The sequence below is a fragment of the Pseudophryne corroboree genome, chromosome 10 (genome assembly GCF_028390025.1).
Source record: "Pseudophryne corroboree isolate aPseCor3 chromosome 10, aPseCor3.hap2, whole genome shotgun sequence".
NCBI classification, from domain to species: Eukaryota; Metazoa; Chordata; class Amphibia; order Anura; family Myobatrachidae; genus Pseudophryne; species Pseudophryne corroboree.
In genome coordinates this window covers 89,964,327-89,985,176 of record NC_086453.1, presented here as the reverse complement: position 1 = coordinate 89,985,176, position 20,850 = coordinate 89,964,327, and positions in this window count along the sequence as shown.

The following is a 20,850-nucleotide window of genomic DNA, read 5'->3' as shown; positions in this document are numbered from 1 at the left end:
TAAAAGAGGTGCAATGAGGTGGCTGTATGATTAAGCTAAGCGACACAAGTGTGCGGCACAAACAGATGTCCCATCTAGGAGTGGCACTGCAGTTGCAGACAGGATGGCACTTAAAAAAACTAGTCCCCAAACATCACATCATGCAAAGAAGTAAAAGAGGTGCAATGAGGTAGCTGTATGACTAAGCTAAGCGACACAAGTGTGCGGCACAAACACCGGCCCATCTAGGAGTGGCTCTGTAGTTGTAGACAGGATGGCACTTAAAAAACTAGTCCCCAAACAGCACATCATGCAAAGAAGTAAAAGAGGTGTAATGAGGTAGCTGTATGGTTAAGCTAAGCGACACAAATGTGTGGCACAAACACCTGGCCCATCTAGGAGTGGCACTGCTGTCCCAGTGCACTAATGGCAGATACCGGATGCATGTCTAACACCAGCATAGTTGTTATGGCCTCAGTAATCCGCTTTGCAACAGGATGACTGCTGTCATATTTCATCTTCCTCGCAAAGGACTGTTGGACAGTCAGTTGCTTAGTTGAAGTAGTACAAGTGGTCTTCCGACTTCCCCATTATGACGACGATCGACTCCCAGCAGCAACAACAGCAGTGGCAGCAGCAAGTGGTTCTTGATCTTTCCCTATTTTATCCTCCAAATTTTTGTTCTCCATTATTTTCTGGAGTTATACAACAAAATGTAGCACAGGAGAGCGTACCTCTACACCACACAGGGCAAACCCTGTAAAAATTATTTGGATTAAATTAGAGATGAGCGGGTTCGGTTCCCTGAGAACCGAACCTTACCGAACTTCACTACCCGAGTCCGGCTCGGGTTTTCCCGCCTGACTCGGAAACCAGAACGAGGCAAAACGTCATCATCCGGCTGTCGGATTCTCACAGGGTTTGGATTCCATATAAGGAGCTGCGCGTCGCCACCATTTTCACTCCGGCATTTGAGAGTGCAGTGGGAGGGTGTGTCTCCGTTCTTAGCGTCTGTGCGGGAGGGACAGTGGGGTGGCGATTCCAGTGCTGTCTTGTGCTACATCAATCCAGTTTTAGTGGTGATGTCCTTTGCTGCCATATGTCCAGTGCTGCTGTATAAGTCCAGTCCATTGCAGTGGTGGTGTGTTGTCCTGCATCAGTCCAGTGGTGGTGTCCCTGTGCTGCTGTATATGTCCAGTGGTACTGCCGTATATGTCCAGTGATACTGCTGTATATGTCCAGTGATACTGCCGTATATGTCCAGCGGTACTGCCGTATAAATCCAGTGATACTGCCGTATATGTCCAGTGGTACTGCCATATAATTCCAGTGATACTGCCGTATATGTCCAGTGGTACTGCCATATATGTCCAGCGGTACTGCCATATAAATCCAGTGATACCGCCGTATATGTCCAGTGGTACTACCATATAATTCCAGTGATACTGCCGTATATGTCCAGTGGTACTGCCGTATAAATCCAGTGGTACTGCCGTATAAATCCAGTCCAGTGATGCTGCCGTATAAGTCCAGTGATACTGCCGTATAAATCCAGTGGTACTGGCGTATAAATCCAGTCCAGTGATACTGCCATATAAGTACAGCGGTACTGCCATATTTAATCCAGATAATTGTTACAGTGTTTGCCCTGTGTGGTGTAGGGGAACTCTCTCCTGTGCCGCGTATTGGTGGTCATTCCGAGTTGTTCGCTCGTTGCCGATTTTTGCTATGCTGCGATTTGTTTCTAAATGCGCATGGTACGCAGCTCGCATGCGCTTAGTTATTTAACACAAAATTTAGTAGATTTGCTGGTGTTCATGCGACGTTTTTCAGTCGCACTGCTCATCGGTGAGTGATTGACAGGAAAGGGGTGTTTCTGGGTGGTAACTGAGCGTTTTCCGGGAGTGTGCTAAAAAACGCAGGCGTGCCAGGGAAAAACGTGGGAGTGTCTGGAGAAACGGGCGAGTGGCTGGTCGAACGCAGGGTGTGTTTGTGACGTCAAACCAGGAACTAAACGGACTGAACTGATCGCAATCTAGGAGTAGGTCTGGAGCTACTCAGAAACTGCAAGAAAATATTTAGTAGCAATTCTGCTAATCTTTCGTTCGCTATTCTGCTAAGCTAAGATACACTCCCAGAGGGTGGCGGCCTAGTGTTTGCAATGCTGCTAAAAGCAGCTAGCGAGCGAACAACTCAGAATGAGGGCCATTGTGTTATATAACTCCAGAAAAATAATGGAGAACAAAAATTTGGAGGATAAAATAGAGAAAGATCAAGAACCACTTCCTCCTAGTGCTGAAGCTGCTGCCACTAGTCATGACATAGACAATGAAATGCCATCAACGTCGTCTGCCAAGTCCGATGCCCAATGTGATAGTAGAGGGCATGTAAATCCAAAAAGCCAAAGTTCCGTAAAAAGACCCCAAAAAAGAAATTTAAATGGTCTGAGGAGAAACGTAAACTTGCCAATATGCCATTTACGTCACTGAGTGGCAAGGAACGGCTAGGGCCCTGGCCTATGTTCATGGCTAGTGGTTCAGCTTCACATGATGATGGAAGCCCTCATTCTCCTGCTAGAAAAAATTATAAGAGTTAAGCTGGAAAAAGCACAGCAAAGAACTGTGCGTTCTAAGATGGTATCACAAATCCCCAAGGAAAGTCCAAGTGTGCCAGCCGTTGCGATGCCTGACCTTCCCAACACTGGACGGGAAGAGGTGGCTTCTTCCACCATTTGCACGCCCTCTGCAAGTGCTGGAAGTAGCACCCACAGTCCAGTTTCTGAAATTCAGATTAAAGATGTCACTGTTGAAGTAGAGTGAGGATAGAATAAGGATGAGGATATGGGTGTTGCTGGCGCTGAGGAGGAAGTTGACGGTGAGGATTCTGATGGTGATGTGGTTTGTTTAAATCAGGCACCGGGGAAGATAGTTGTTGTCCGTGGGATGAATAAGCCCATTGTGATGCCTGGGTAAAATACCAAAAAAGTCACCTCTTCGGTGTGGAATTATTTCTCCACAAATCCGGACAACAGGTGTCAAGCCATGTGTTGCCTCTGTCAATCCGTAAAAAGTATGGGTTGTCAAAGTCGAAAAATATTGTAATACACACACCACGTACTAACCACACACACATGCCTGCTGCGCGTGCACTTGTTCCGCCGTGCGTGCACATATCCGCAATTTGCGTATGTTCGCCCCCGTGATCCTGCGCGTGGTATGGGTATTTACGGTGGAGTTTGTGAGCGCATAGAGGGTTATTAGAACATTACATATTTAACCCAAATAGTGCACTTTGTACACATAGCTCCCCTGCACCACATCAGCAAGTATCAACATTTTAAATGGTTCCAGGACTAAGGGATTCACCTTTGCATGATAGAAAGGGACAGACTAAGGTTATAAGGTGATGTCTAGTATCCAGCTGTAAGGTATTTTAAGGGTAACATTCCGGTGTTGGTTAGAGGAATATTGCAGGTTCCTGCGTATAGTTATGTGCAGAAGTAGAATATAGATATAAACTGTATTTACTGTATATTATGTATGCGGCGGGAATCCAAAGGATACCACCCACAAGAGCAGTTGGGAAAGACATCGCCCACCTTTTCAAATCAACCTATGACCTCTCCTGTAATGTAAAGATGCATCTCTGTGTCCAATGAACAAAGGGATTACAGTAACCATTATATTGTTTATGGAAGTTGTGTATAAAAAGCCTATTGCTGCCTGGCCGGTCAGAAGACTCTGAACGCTATCTACCTGATGAGCGGAGGACTGGTCCAGGTTGCGCAAGCAAACATTCTCACGTATGTACATTGACTGTAGCCATTATTCTGTTGTAGATTTATCTTGTTAGCCTTGTAGTGTATAACTTGTACTGTTATCCCCTTTCAAATAATCCACTGTGGTGTTAGAACCCAGCGGTTAACTACAAATTGGTGTTGTGTCCTCATTTCCCTGCTAGGGTTTAAAGCGTATTACATTACCTAGCTATATAAAGTTTAAGTGTATTGATAAGGTGTGTATGCACTGCGGGTACTTAATACCGTCAGCGCTGCGTAAGGTTTAAGGTGTAACATCATTGCAGTGCTTTGCAGCACAAAGGTTTAGAGTGTAAGAATAACATTGCATTACATTACGAATAAGGTTTAAAGTTTATCAAAAGTGTGTGCGCGCGCTGTGTGTACTTTGTACCCCCAGCACGGCGTTTGTACGCTAAGTACGTACACAGTATGGGACTCTGTACGCAAATAGCGTGCGAAGTGCGTAGCGTGTGTTTAGAGGTATAGCTTTATGATTTAAGATAATATCGACATTATCAATTGGAGGCATCGTCCGGTTTTTCCTCATACCCACAGCCTAGCAGGTGAAAGCAGACTTTATCTATCAGCAAAGGGCGGACAGGTATCCACATAAGCCTTCTCCTGGTTGGTGGATACACTGGTAAACTCTATCTCAATTGCTGATAAGATAAGCGTCTGCTCTGCATGGTTTGTAGGGATGCTGGTGGGATCCGTAAGGTAAATATGCAAAGCTTTTTTTAAAGTCTGTGAATTTCTGTTTGGCGCCAAATGCGCACACAACACACGCATACACCTGTATTTTGTACTTTGTATATCTGCTCGCATTGTTGCCATAAGTAGTGATTATTAGATTCCTTTTGACCTATGCTGAGAAATTTGTTGCTATTTAGTTAAAAATATAGAATAAATATTAAGGAAGTAAACGTAAAACACAAATACAGTCTGGCCTAGTTAAACAGGTTTATACAGAAAGATACTGTGTTGTGTTAAGTAAACGATTATAGGTAATATCGCTTACATTTATAAAAGTGTGGGATTTGTGCTACTGCGGACGTACGGTCTTTGTACACGTGTCTCGGACAAAGTACGGGACTGCGTACGCAATGTAAAGACGTACGCACGGTCGCGTGTTTATGCAACGTGCGTAAGGGTACGACCGCTAAGTACAAATTACACAATAGCATTGTTTAGTATTAGGCGCGGGACGGTAGCCACGCGATAACAGCACAAATTGCTTAGTGTCCAAGGTTTAGTTTAAATAAAACCTTTTCTACTGTATTACCTCTGGGGAAGCTATCAGTCAACAGGAAAGGACATTTTTCTGATCAGAAAACTATAGAGTGTTAGTGTGGGCTGAAAAAGGTGTGAATGTATTGAACCCCGCTTGGTGAACTCGGTGAACTCGGTGAACTTGGTGAACTTGGTGAGCACGGTCTAGGTGAATACGTGCAACGGAGTGTGATAAAGTTTTTTTAAAGGTGTTGTTTTCTTGGTATTACACTCCGGCTGTTTTGGAGCACAGTGTGAAGACTCCAGTGATCCTACAACTTATAGATAGCAAGTGTCTATAAGCGGTACGTTTGGACCGCACGGTTGTGTGAGCAATACGTGGCGCAACGTGATACGAAGTTTGGCATATTTGTGCGTAAATCTTGTCATCATACGCATTGTGTAGAGCACATGCAAGCGTGATTTGTGTAAACATTGTCTTTTAGGCAGATATTCACTGGGTACGGTAAGTTACTCCTAAAGGCCCAGTTGATATAGGCCGAAGTAGGGCCTGCAGTGGCTACACGTGTCTGCTAAAAGGGGCGGATCCATGGAACTCGGTGCAGAAGAAGTTAGTGGAAGAAATTTAAGGACTTTCACCATTAGACTACTGTGTTTGGAGCATTTTAGGAAGTTTTCCCGTGTTAAAAGGGTCCACAATGGGAGCCAAGTGCACAACACAGGGACGTTCCTCAGTCAGGGTTCAGACAGCAGAATTGAGACCCAGGGGGTCAGCTCTGTTGGTAATGTGGGGGAAGTATGGTTCCCACACTGAGACCTTTTGTGATAAATGGACACGAATGACTGTGGGGGATAAAGCATCATTTCCTGGGATAGGTAGTTTTGAACCAGATGTATTGCAGAATTTAAGGGTTAGGATATGTCTGATAAAATCCCAAAAGCAAAGGGTCAGACACACAAACTGTTTAAATTTATGGCAGCAAGAGGGCGATATGCAAGAGGAATTAACATATGCAACCGGTTCCAAACCTAGCGGGGACGAGAACACAAACACACCATTGCCGACACAGGTCGAAGGGGAACAGAAGGCTACAGTCAATGATACATCCGTAAATGATAGAAATTGTATGAAAGAGCAATGTATTAACCCTAACTTTTGCAAAATGTATCCTGTTTTGAAGTCTCTCCAAGGTTTTAGGTCACAGGGAGATGAAGGATTCAGCCAATTCGCAGCTCTCCTCCAAGCAGTCATGTTGCAGGAAACTCAGGTGGGTCCTGTCCAACCAGGTAGAGCAGTAACAGTATTCCCCAATGAAAGAACTGGCGAGGTCACAGCTACTGGTAAGTATGAGACAGTTCATAGCACAGAAACAACAACACCACACAGTAAACAGATTAGGAACGGAATGGTAGGATTACACCCTGTCTTGGAAATGGTAACTCCCAATGGGGGAACCAATAGTCAGGAAGTAGTCCTCACCGAGAATAATGCAATGTATTGCCCGTGGCCCAGAGATGAGCTGCGATCAATCATTTCAGAATTCCCCGACCCTCGGAAGCATTTAGCCAGATGTCAGAAATTTATCAGAGATCTGGGTAATGTGTATGAACCAACAAACCAACATTGGCGGACATTTTTGAAAACATGCCTACCCCCTAATATTGACACCCAAAAATTCATCACTGATTGTAGGCTAGAGTCGGATAGTCGTATGACTGACAAACTCAATCAGGAAAATATAGAACGAATTAACAGACAACTAGAGTTGTATTTCCCCACAACTGCTAAATGGAGGAAAATTTTCTCCATAAAGCAGAGGGAAAACGAAATGGCATCTGAATATTTCCATCGGGCCCTACACATAATGGATAGATACATGGGGGTATCAGGTACAGGGAACGATACGAATTACAGGAAGGTAGCTGTGTCTGTGCTAATGGACGGACTCGATCAGACAGTGAGGGACAAAGTACAAACATCTTTGCCTAATTGGAGAGGGGTCACAGTAGCTTGCCTTAGAGAGTGCGCAATAGAACACCATAGGAATATTGCTAGGCGTAGAAAACTGCAAGAGGAGAGGCTGAGGATTGAAAGTATACAGGCTCATACACCAAAGTCTCATCAGCCTAAACCCCAAAACCCTAGTAGTAACAAAAGACCGAAGATATGTTACATTTGTAAAAATGAAGGACATTTTGCTAGAAATTGTAGGAGTAGTAGAGCACATAGCCAATATAGACCCCTAGACAGAATAAACAAGCAACGGTATTAAACACATAGACGGGATCAAGGGACATATAGTAAGGAATCACGATACAGTATAGAAAAACACAGATTCGGTTAATGGGAAGAACAGAATAAATGCAACTTTACCCTTTTGACAGAATTTACGGAGATTAGGAGGAGGCTTCTAAACTTCTGCTTCTCTCTCTCTAGCAGAAGTGACCTCTAAGTAATTTAACAGGAGTTTTGTTAGAGATGGTATACATATAGAGTGCTCCCACTTTGTAAAATCTTCTTTGTTACTAAACTCTGTGAGTTGCCTTCAAAGTTTCCTCTTCATCTCTGACGTTCACCGACAGGATTACAGCTCAAACGTCACATGTCTACTCGGTCTTTTCAGAGGTCTGCCCAAACCCAGTATATCTCACCAGCATCACTGTGCCTGGCCATGCACAAAGGGTGGAGAGTGGAAATACTGGTGAAGGGAGACTGTGCATAGATACCGATAGACATGATGATGTGACAGCCTGATGGTGAACGCAAATCTGACAAATTTTCTTTTTATTATTTTCTCTCTCTCTCTTTTTCATTTTCCACGGATGGTTTACTTCACACAACTGATAATACACAACAGTTAAACACATTGTAATGCAAGATTTATTTTCCCTACAGAAAGGTCGCTGACCCGGAGAGAACATCGTATCACTGGAGTGTCTGTTCCAGGAAGGCTGAGAGGCAGTACTGTTGTCACGGCACCTGAGCGCGGAGAACAACAAGACCAGAGGCGGTTGTCGCACCAGTTTTCTTTTTCTTTTTTTTATTATTTTCTCCATCTCCCATTACCCTCCTTTCCTCCCCCTTCTTGTTCCCTTTCTCTCCCCTTAACAAGATGGACTTACCCCAAGAGACTGCGTTCCGGGTTTTCCTGTTAACCCTGTTGTTGAACAGAACAGTCTGTTTCGGTGAGAGTACCAGTGAGGTCGAGAAAGGATCTGGAATGGGTTCTGATGGCAAGGACAGATTTGTAGAATTCCAAGAGCAACACATCAATCGAGCAAAGGCGAGTATCAGAAAACGATCTGGTAGTCAGGAAACTAGGAGGCACTGTGAAGGGTCATTGGCTGAGGAAAATTGCATTTGTAAAAAATTGTGAGAACATAGTTGAGGATGGGTGCATTCAGAGATGTCAGTCCAGCCTTAATATCAACATGGACCGTCATCCATTGAGTGATTACCACTCACTAGTGGGTAAGGTCTTAAACCAGACAGAATGCTGGGTGTGTTCACAAGTACCTCAAGGTCAGAGCAAGTTAGGATTAGTACCGTACCCTTTAGCAATAGATGAGGTACTCGAATTACGAGGTGGGAGACCGGTGGACAAGAAATTTAATATTTCTAGGCCCCCTAGTTTGAAGCTCCACCAGTATCATGTAGATAGATCCTTAGTATGTTTCAACATTTCCAATTCCTGAAAACCAGGAAATTGGGAGGTGACATGGAATAATCAAACCATGGCATTTTCGCACAGAGCTGATAGGATACCCGTAGACTCTGAACTTATACGCCAAATAGCCAACAGTGGAAGGTATTTTCGGTATAGGTATACTCAAGGAAGCAAGACCATGCGGTTTGGAGAAGTATCACCAGGGTACTGTGCTCATATCATACAGCCTGATACTTGTACTGAACAGATGAGAGAGTTAGGGATAGGATTTTTCACTTGGAAAGTTTGCAATATGGTAATGTCATATTCTGTCCCATATGTTCTCCCTGATGATGCTTATTTCATATGTGGGAGGAAGGCGTATAAGTGGCTTGCCCCAAACTCAGAGGGATTGTGTTACATTGGAAGAGTGTTGCCAGAGGTCATGACCATAACCCATGATAAGATGAAAGACGTTCACTGCAGTGCTCAGGCTCCTTATACTCATACTCATTATGAACACATCGTCAAGAGACACCTCATAGATAGGACAGAGCATGTAGCCTCTGATTTGATCCACGAATCCACCGGGATTCAATTCCTTCTCGCATTAGACATCACCCGTACTGCCAGAGGAATTATAAATTATAGGTATATCCATGCGCTAGCGAACTTGATAGATAATATCACTGAGATGTATGACGACACCTTCAGGTATACGGGTAGGGAGTTGCAAGCTTACAAAACGGAACTGATCCAGCACAGGATGGTCCTCAATTATATCACAGCCGTGACGGGTGGGTACTGTGTCACTTTGGCAACTCAATATGGTGTGAAGTGCTGCACGTATATTACAAACAGCACTGATGACCCAACCGAGATCATCGATCAAAAGATGGACGATATCTTGCAGTTGAAGTGGGATTTCCGAAGGATACACAACCTTACCCTGACTGCTGTGAGTAATGAACTGACCGGCTGGGTCTCATGGTTGAACCCACGCAATTGGTTCTCAGGTTTAGGAGAATGGGCACAAAATGTTATTATGAGTGTGGGAAAGTTTCTCCTTTGTATCCTGGGAGTCGTCATAATTATTGGCTTGATATTTAGGTGTGTTCGAATTTTAACGCGGCGCAAGCACGGCACAAAATTGATGAGTCTAAGGAGCGGGGGCATTGTTACAGCAGCAGATTTGATTTACGACCCATCCATAGAAACAATGTTATGATAAGGATTGCAAATTAATTCCATGGCCAGTTTCTTTCACCCGTTTTTCCTGTGTTTCCCCCTCAGCAAAAATACACCCATCCGGAAAAGACTTCGATCAACACCCAAGAATGATTACGAAAATGTTATGTGAATGTATTTTAGATATGTGTCTTATCTTCATCTCTACAACCTTCAGTTAGTGACACACATAGTCGACAGGTGATATCCACATATATTAGCACTCACATATGTTCCCCCTCCATGTATCATCAACTAAATGTGCACCCCATTTGTTGGAACAAGAAGCCGAAAAGAGCTCGGTAGTGTTTGTTGGCCCACTTACAGACCCTTAATACGGGATAAGAAGGATTTAATGTATACTTCGCAATACCTCAAAGCGTATTTAGAACATATATGGCATGATGATACATGCCACTCAGACATGGATTCATACATACATGCTTTTACTATCCCACTAGGTCATACATTTCCCGCCTACACCTTTCCTACAATCCAATCATCTGTAGATATTGTATTGTATATTTTTCTGTTTAGTGTTTAGATAGTGGCAGTTATTGTTGACTGCCAAAGGGTGGACTGTCAATGTCGAAAAATATTGTAATACACACACCACGTACTAACCACACACATGCCCGCTGCGCGTGCACTTGTTCCGCCGTGTGTGCACATATCCGCAATTTGCGTATGTTCGCCCCCGCGATCCTGCGCGTGGTATGGGTATTTACGGTGGAGTATGTGAGCGCATAGAGGGTTATCAGAACATTACATATTTAACCCAAATAGTGCACTTTGTACACATAGCTCCCCTGCACCACATCAGCAAGTATCAACATTTTAAATGGTTCCAGGACTAAGGGATTCACCTTTGCATGATAGAAAGGGACAGACTAAGGTTATAAGGTGATGTCTAGTATCCAGCTGTAGGGTATTTTAAGGGTAACATTCCGGTGTTGGTTAGGGGAAGATCGCAGGTTCCTGCATATAGTTATGTGCAGAAGTAGAATATAGATATAAACTGTATTTACTGTATATTATGTATGCGTCGGGAATCCAGAGGATACCACCCACAAGAGCAGTTGGGAAAGACATCGCCCACCTTTTCAAATCAACCTATGACCTCTCCTGTAATGTAAAGATGCATCTCTGTGTCCAATGAACAAAGGGATTACAGTAACCATTGTATTGTTTATGGAAGTTGTGTATAAAAAGCCTATTGCTGCCTGGCCGGTCAGAAGACTCTGAACGCTATCTACCTGATGAGCGGAGGACTGGTCCAGGTTGCGCAAGCAAACATTCTCACGTATGTACATTGACTGTAGCCATTATTCTGTTGTAGATTTATCTTGTTAGCCTTGTAGTGTATAACTTGTACTGTTATCCCCTTTCAAATAATCCACTGTGGTGTTAGAACCCAGCGGTTAACTACAAATCGGTGTTGTGTCCTCATTTCCCTGCTAGGGTTTAAAGCGTATTACATTACCTAACTATATAAAGTTTAAGTGTATTGATAAGGTGTGTATGCACTGCGGGTACTTAATACCGTCAGCACTGCGTAAGGTTTAAGGTGTAACATCATTGCAGTGCTTTGCAGCTCAAAGGTTTAGAGTGTAAGAATAACATTGCATTACATTACGAATAAGGTTTAAAGTTTATCAAAAGTGTGTGCGCGCGCTGTGTGTACTTTGTACCCCCAGCGCTGCGTTTGTACGCTAAGTACGTACACGGTACGGGACGCTGTACGCAAATAGCGTGCGAAGTGCGTAGCGTGTGTTTAGAGGTATAGCTTTATGATTTAAGATAATATCGACATTATCAGGGTAAGGATGTTAACCACCTAGGAACATCCTCCCTTATACGTCACTTGCTGTGCATTCATCAGAAGTCATTGTCGAGTTCTGAAACTTTGGGTGAGCGTAAGCAGTCCACTGACACCTAAATCCCTTCTTCCTCTTGTACCCAAGCTCCTGCAAGCCACACCACCAACTCCCTCAACGTCAACTTCCTCCTCAGTCAGGAACGTCAGTAGTTCTGCAGGCCATGTCACTGGCAAGACTGAGAAGTCTTCTCCTAACCGGGATTCCAAAGGAGGGACCTTGAGTGGTACGCCTATTGCTGCTGTTGCTGCTGCTGCTATTGTTGCTGCTAGGAGTCGATCGTCATCCCAGAGGGGAAATCGGAAGACCACTTGTACTACTTCAAGTAAGCAATTGTCTGTCCAACAGTCCTTTGCGAGGAAAATTAAATATTACAGCAGTCATCCTGTTGAAAAGTGGATAACTGAGGCCTTGACAGCTATGTTGGTGTTAGACATGCGTCCGGTATCCACCATTAGTTCAGTGGGACTTAGAGAATTGAAAGGAGGTAGTGTGTCCACGGTACCAAATCCCATTTAGATTACACTTCACTAGGCAAGCGATACCGAGAATGTACACAGACATCAGAAAAAGTGTCCTCAGTGTCCTAAAAAATGCAGTTGTACCCACCACCCACTTAACCATGGACAAGTGGAACAGGGCAGACTAAAGACTATATGACGGTGACAGCCCACTGGGTAGATGTATTGCCTCCTGCAGCAACAACAGCAGCTGCACCAGTAGCAGCATCTCGCAAACACCAACTCATTCCTAGGCATGCTACACTATGTATCACCACTTTCCGTAAGTGGCACACCGCTGACAACCTCTTACAGAAACTGAGGGACATCATCGCACAATGGCTTACCCCACTTACACTGTCCTGGGATTTGTGATATCGGAAAACGCCACCAATATTGTGCGTGCATTACATCTGGGCAAATTCCAGCACGTCCCATGTTTTGCACATACAATTAATTTGGTGGTGCAGAAGTTTTCAAAAAAAATAATGATAGGGGCGTGCAAGAGATGCTGTCGGTGGCCTGAAAAATTGCGGGACATTTTTCGACATTCAGCCACCGCGTGCCGATGACTGGAGCGCCAGCAAACACTCCTGAACCTGCACCTGAAGCAAGAGGAACGAAGTGGAATTCAACACTTTATATGCTTCAGAGGATGGAGGAGCAGCAAAAGGCCATTCAAGCCTATACATCCACCTACGATATAGGCAAAGGAGGGGGAATGCACCTTACTCAAGCGCAGTGGAGAATGATTTCCATCTTGTGCAAGGTTCTCCAACCCTTCGAACTAGCCACATTTGAAGTCAGTTCAGACACTGCCAGCTTGAGTCAGGTCATTCCCCTCATCAGGCTTTTGCAGAAGCAGCTGGAGAAATTGAAGGAGGAACTAAGATGGAGCGATTCCGCAAAGTATGTGGGACTTTTGGATGGAGCCCTTCATTCGCTTTGCCAGGATTCAAGGTTGGTCAACCTTTTGAAATCAGAGCACTACATTTTGGCCACTGTGCTCGATCCTAAGTTTAAAGCTTATGTTGTATCTCTCTTATCGGCAGACACAAGTCTGCAGAGGTTCGAAGACCTCCTGGTGAGAAAATTGTCAACTCAAGCAGAACGTGACCCGTCAACAGCTCCTCCTTCATTTTCCTCCGCAACTGGGGCTGCGAGGAAAAGGATAAGATTTCCTAGCCCAACCCGATGGCGGTGATGCAGGGCAGTCAGGAGCGAGTGCTGACATCTGGTCTGGACTGAAGGGCCTGCCAACGATTACTCACATGTCTACTGTCACTGCATATGATTCTGTCACCATTGAAAGAAAGGTGGACGATTATATGAGTGACAGCAACCAAGTAGGCATGTCAGACAGTCCATATGTATACTGGCAGGAAAAAGAGGCAATTTGGATGCCCTTGCACAAACTGGCTTTATTTTACATACAGATGTGTCCACATACATCTTTGCTCTAGCCCGCCATGTATGGCACAGTTTTGCATGCCATAGACTCAGAGATTTAGCCATGCCTTGTGATTTTTCTTAATTTGCTTCTTTAATATGTTACTTTATACATATTCTATTATGGCAAACAAAAATTTTACAATTCATCCACTCGCTACTCGTGAAAAACAGCTTAGCTGTGTTTTGCATGTTGTGCCAAATTTGTAAAAAAGCAAAAATGTAAGTGGACACATCTGTAAGTTGTCCCCCTCCAGTGTGTACTCCGAAAGAGTGTTTAGTGCAGCCGGTAACCTTGTCAGCGATCGTCGTTGGAGGTTACTTCCACAAAATGTGGAGATGATGTTCATTAAAATTAATTATAATCAATTCCTCCGTGGAGACATTCACCAGCAATTGCCTCCAGAAAGTACACAGGGACCTGAGATGGTGGATTCCAGTGGGGAGGAATTAATACTCTGTGAGGAGGGGGATGTACACAGTGAAAGGGGTGAGGAATCCGAGGATGAGGATGAGGTCGACATCTTACCTCTGTAGAGCCAGTTTGTGCAAGGAGAGATTGATTGCTTCTTTTTTCAGCCACAGTCGTGTGGCAGACCCTGTCGCTGAAATGATTGGTTTGTTAAAGTGTGCATGTCCTGTTTATACAACATAAGGGTGGGTGGGAGGGCCCAAGGACAATTCCATCTTGCACCTCTTTTTCTTCTTTGCATCATGTGCTGTTTTGGGACTAGTTTTTTTAAGTGCCATCCTGTCTGACACTTCCATACAACTCCAGCGGTACTGCCGTCTAACTGCAGGGGTATTGCCGTATAAGTCCAGTTTAGTGGTGCTATCTTGTGCTGCATCAGTCCAGTGGTGGTGTCTTGTGCTGCCATAAGTTTAGTGGTGGTGTCCTGTGCTGTATATTATTTACTCCAAATAAAAGGGTTATATACATTACATATATTATATTATCCAAATAATTTTTACAGGGTTTGCCCTGTGTGTTGTAGGGGTATGCTCGCCACTGCTGCATATTATTATAATAGCTCCAAATAAAAGGGTTATTATTATCCAAATTAATTTTACAGGCTCTGCTCTGTGTGTGTGTGTGTGTGTGTGTGTGTGTGTGTGTGTGTGTGTGTGTGGTTTAGGGGTACTCTCTCCTGTGCCACCAATATTGTGCGTGTATTACATATGGGCAAATTCTAGCACGTCCCATGTTGTTTTGCCGCACACTTGTGTTGCTTAGCTTAGTCATACACCTACCTCATTGCACCTCTTTTTCTTATTTGCATGATGTGCTGTTTGGGGCCTAGTTTTTTTAAGTGCCATCCTGTCTGCAACTGCAGTGCCACTCCTAGATCGGCCAGGTGTTTGTGCCGCACACTTGTGTCACTTAGCTTAGTCATACAGCTACCTCATTGCACCTCTTTTACTTCTTTGCATAATGTGCTGTTTGGGGACTAGTTTTTTTAAGTGCTATCCTGTCTCCAACTGCAGTGCCACTCCTAGATGGGACAGGTGTTTGTGCCGCACACTTGTGTCGCTTAACTTAGTCATACAGCTACCTCATTGCACCTCTTTTTCTTCTTTGCATGATGTGCTGTTTGGGGTCTATTTTTTAAATCTGACATCCTATCTGACACTGCAGTGCCACTCCTAGATGGGCCAGGTGTTTGTGCCGTACACTTGTGTCACTTAGCTTAGTCATACAGCCACCTCGGTGCAACCTTTTTGCCTAAAAACTATATTGTGAGGTGTGAATCGTTCAGAATAGACTGGAAATGAGTGGAAATTAATGTTATTGAGGTTAATAATACCGTAGGATCAAAATAACCACCGAATTCTGTGATTTTAGCTGTTTTTATGTTTTATTCAAAAATCATCCAGATCCAAAACCAAAACACGAAAGGGTGGTTTTGGCAAAACCATTGCAGATCCAAAACACAAACATGGAAGCAGAACCAAAACCAAAACACAAAACACGAAAAGTGCCCACCGCACATCTCTAGTAAATACTGGCTGCTTTATTTTTACACTGCAATTTCGATTTCAGTTTGAACACACCCCACCCAAATCTAACTCTCACTGCACATGATATATTGAATATTAATAACCCCTTTATTTGGAGTAAATATACAGCACAGCTATACAGCACAGCACCACTGAACTTATATGGCAGCACCACTGGACTGGACTTACTGTATACAGCAGTACCACTGGACTTATACGGCAGTATCACTGGACTGGATTTATATGGCAGTACCACTGGACATATACGGCAGTATCATTGGACATATACGGCAGTATCACTGGAATTATATGGCAGTACCACTGGACATATACTGCAGTATCACTGGATTTATACGGCCATACTGCTGTACATATACGGCCGTATCACTGGACTGGATTTATACGGCAGTACCACTGGACAGATACAACAGTATCACTGGACTGGATTTATACGGCAGTACCACTGGACAGATACAGCAGTATCACTGGAATTACATGGCAGAACCACTGGACATATACGGCAGTATCACTGGATTTATACGGCAGTACCGCTGGACATATACAGCAGTATCACTGTACATATACGGCAGTATCACTGGACTGGATTTATACGGCAGTACCACTGGACATATACAGCAGTATCACTGGAATTATATGGCAGTACCCCATGACATATACAGCAGAATCCCTGGATTTATACGGCAGTACCGCTGGACATATACGGCAGTATCACTGGACAGGATTTATATGCCAGTGCCACTGGATTTATTCAGTAGTACCACTGGACATATATACGGCAGTATCACTGGAATTATATGGCAGTACCACTGGACATATACGTCAATATCATTGGATTTATATGGCATTACCGCTGGACATATACGGCAGTATCACTGGACATATACGGCAGTATCACTGGACTTATACGGCAGTACCACTGGACTTATACAGTAGCACAGGGACACCACCACTGGACTGATGCAGGAAAACACACCACCACTGCAATGGACTGGACTTATACAGCAGCACTGGACATATGGCAGTAGAGGGGAGCCCGACCGCCGGCATACCGACAGCGTGGCAAGCGCAAATGAGCCCCTTGTGGGCTCGCTGCGGGCACGGTGGCGCGCTACACGCGCCACGCTATTTATTCTCCCTCCAGGGGGGTTGTGGACCCCCACGAGGGAGAATATGTGTCGGTATGCCGGGTGTCGGGATTCCGACATTCGGCAACCAGAAGACCACCCGGACTGATGCAGCACAACACAGCACCACTGGACTGGACTTATACAGCAGCACTGAACATATGGCAACAGTAGACACCACAACTGTGACTGGACTGATGCAGCATAAGACATTACACTGGACTGAGCAGCACAAGACAGCACTGGAATCGCCACCCCACTTTCCCTCCCGCACAGACACTGAGAACGGAGACACATCCTCTCATTACACTCTCCGGGACTGGAGTAAAAAAATGGCCGTGACGCGCTGCTCCTTATATGGAGTCCAAACCCCGTGAGAATTCGACAGCGGATGAAGACGTTTTGTCACGTTCTGGTTTACGAGACAGGCGGGAAAACCCGAGCCGGGTTTGGATCCGGCCTCGGGTAGTGAAGTCTGGTAGGGTATGGTTCTTAGGGAACCGAACCCGCTCATCTCTAGTATTTACCCTGCACAGAAACAAAATATCCCACCCAAATCTAACTCTCTCTGCACATGTTATATCTGCACATGTTATATATGCACTGCACATGGTTTTGCCCATTAGAGAACAATTTTGCTGCTGAGATCAGGTCTGAATTAGGCCCTATATTACAGTACCTCCCGCACCAAGAGACTTCCAAATTTAGGTACATTCCCCCAGATTCCTGGGAGAAAAGCCAACATCCCAAATGCAGTCAACTACCCAGATCCCACCAACTGCCCTTGTGAAGTAGGTGGTACAGGAGCACGATGACGTGATGTGCGGTGAATCGTGCCCTATCTACTGCTGGAGATGTTGTGATGTCAACATTACGAATGTCTGCATTTTCACTACATCAAGGAGAGGATATGAACAGATGCAGAATTACCCTTTAAAACAAATAAGTGTTGAAGATAGTTGTACCCTGAGCAGATGCATTTATATGTCCTACTAAAGCAAGTTTCCTCTTAATAAGGAGTTAATACTGTATATATAAATAAAGAACGCCTTTGTTGATAGTAAACACAAGCAAGATAAAAGCTGTACTAGATTATGTCTGAAATAACATACAATTAAGCTTATTTTTACTTTCTTTTTCCCTGAGCCTTTTAATGTAAAAGCTTGTAGTTGAGATGAAAGCATCCAGCTAATCACAGAAGCAGTCTGTCCCAGTAACCCGAATTCTGAGCAACAGCTGTGATCGTTATGCAAACAATGACTTCTACACTCAGGCATGAGAATGTGTGACTGGTAATTAGCCAACTAGATAATGCTGCTCAGTAATGAGAGGTTAATGTTACACAGAGGTGTGAAGTGATTACTCCAGCTTAAGCTGTAAACCACAGATAGGACCGAGACCCAAAAATGCTGGATTTACAAGTAAAATATAATGATTTTTTTTAATAAGAACTCATTCAATAAAGGGGAGCCTCTACATGTACAGTATTACTTATTGGATACATTGACAATGAGAATGTTATAATATCAAGCTTCCATAAGAGAAGCAGAATGATTGCATAAGAAAAGAGGTGCGTTAAACCTCTAGGATGGAGGCTGGCATGGTTGCTAATCAATCTTGTTTGGTAGCCTATGGCAGGGCAGGGGCGTGTTGGTAAAAAAAAGTCTTTTTAGGGGTCTGGATTTATAGGCCAAAGCCTCTTTGTTTCCTGGCTTCCCTCCCTCCCCTTTTTTGATTATAGGTGTGGTTTTGGCTTCTCTTGTGGCGGAAAGAAAGGCAGGCTACCTGTCCATGTGCAATTGTTTAGTTGAGGTACGCTCTCTTCATTGACTGGTAGTTGGCTGTACCACCTTAACGGGGGGCAGTATCATCACCCAAATGGGTAGGTACTCATGGTACAGGGTGAGTGTATACCTTTTGTTGCGTACAAGTGTTATCTTTGTGCGCGCTGGGTGGTCTCCGCCTGCAATGCTTGTTGTTGACGCTGTTTGGGCATTGCAGATTGGCTGATTTCTGTCTTTCCTTTTTTTTTTTTTTTTTTTTGCCACCATACAACTTTAATCATAATATTACTTTAAATAAATTAACTAACAGTTTATCTGCCAACTCTACATCTCCATGTCCTTATTTCACTTTAGAGTATAAGGTTTAAGTGATCACTTCACCCATGACACACCTCATCCGATAGAAGGTTTGTCTTTTTTTCTACAAAATCTTAAATGTTATTTAGTAAACGTAAGTTTGTGCCTTGTATGACCTCCAGAAAACAAGGTGGTTCTAATCATGGGCCACCAAAGGGCTCCTGTGTCAGCCATTGTTTTTATACTGTATTGAGATTTCACACAATTATTGTAGCAGAACATGTAGTTGCAATGGAGTCATTTATTTGCGCAGTACAAACCTGCTTGTGCTAGGTTGCACCTTGGTTAAGCACATGAAACTCAACTGATAGTTACTATCTCAAGGTACTGGAACTCTGCGAAGCTCCACAGAAATATGCAATTTAAAATTAACTCATTCTATGCAAAATACGCTGAATTATTCCATTGCCAGGTCCTTGGGGAACGTAGCTGACTGTAGATGACAGACAATCAGTTATACCATAAGACAGATAGGGCAATCTGCTAGTGATGAGCGGGTTCGGTTTCTCGGAAACCGAACCCCCCCGAACTTCACGCTTTTTACACGGGTCCGAGGCAGACTCGGATCTTCCCGCCTTGCTCGGCTAACCCGAGCGCGCCCGAACGTCATCATCCCGCTGTCGGATTCTCGCGAGGCTCGTATTCTATCGCGAGACTCGGATTCTATATAAGGAGCCGCGCGTCGCCGCCATTTTCACACGTGCATTGAGATTGATAGGGAGAGGACGTGGCTGGCGTCCTCTCCGTTTAGAGTAGACTAGAGAGTAGTAGAGAGAGTAGAGACACTTGATTTACTAATTTTGGGGAGCATATTAGGACGGAGTACTACTTGCTGATAGTGTGACCAGTGACCACCAGTTTAATTAATCCGTTCTCTGCCTGAAAAAAAACGATACACAGTGTGACACAGTCACATACCATATCTGTGCTCAGCCTCAGTGTGCCCTCAGTGTGCTGCATCATCTATGTAATACTGTATATCTGACTGTGCTGAGTGCTCACTGCTCACACAGCTTAATTGTGGGGGAGACTGGGGAGCAGTTATAGCAGGAGTACATATTTTAACAGTGCACACTTTTGCTGCCAGAGTGCCACTGCCAGTGCCAGTGTGACTGACCAGTGACCACTGACCACCAGTATATTGTGATTGTCTGCCTGAAAAAGTTAAACACTCGTCGTGTGGTGTTTTTATTCTATAAACGCATTCTGCTGACAGTGTCCAGCAGGTCCGTCATTATATAATATATACCTGTCCGGCTGCAGTAGTGATATATATATATTTTTTATATCATTATCATCCAGTCTATATTAGCAGCAGACGCAGTAAGGTAGTCCACGGCTGTAGCTACCTCTGTGTCGGCAGTCGCTCGTCCATCCATAATTGTATACCACCTACCCGTGGTGTTTTTTTTTTTTTTCTATCTTCTTGATACTAGTAGCTTACGTTAGGAGTCTGCAGTGCTGAGCTGACAGTGTCCAGCAGGTCCGTCATTATATAATATATACCTGTCCGGCTGCAGTAGTGAGATATATATATATTTTATATCTCATTATCATCCAGTCTATATTAGCAGCAGACGCAGTACGGTAGTCCACGGCTGTAGCTACCTCTGTGTCGGCAGTCGCTAGTCCATCCATAATTGTATACCACCTACCTGTGGTGGTTTTTTTTTTCTATCTTCTTGATACTACTAGTAGCTTACTTTAGGAGTCTGCAGTGCTGAGCTGACAGTGTCCAGCAGGTCCATCATTATATAATATATACCTGTCCGGCTGCAGTAGTGATATATATATATTTTTTTTATATCATTATCATCCAGTCTATATTAGCAGCAGACGCAGTACGGTAGTCCACGGC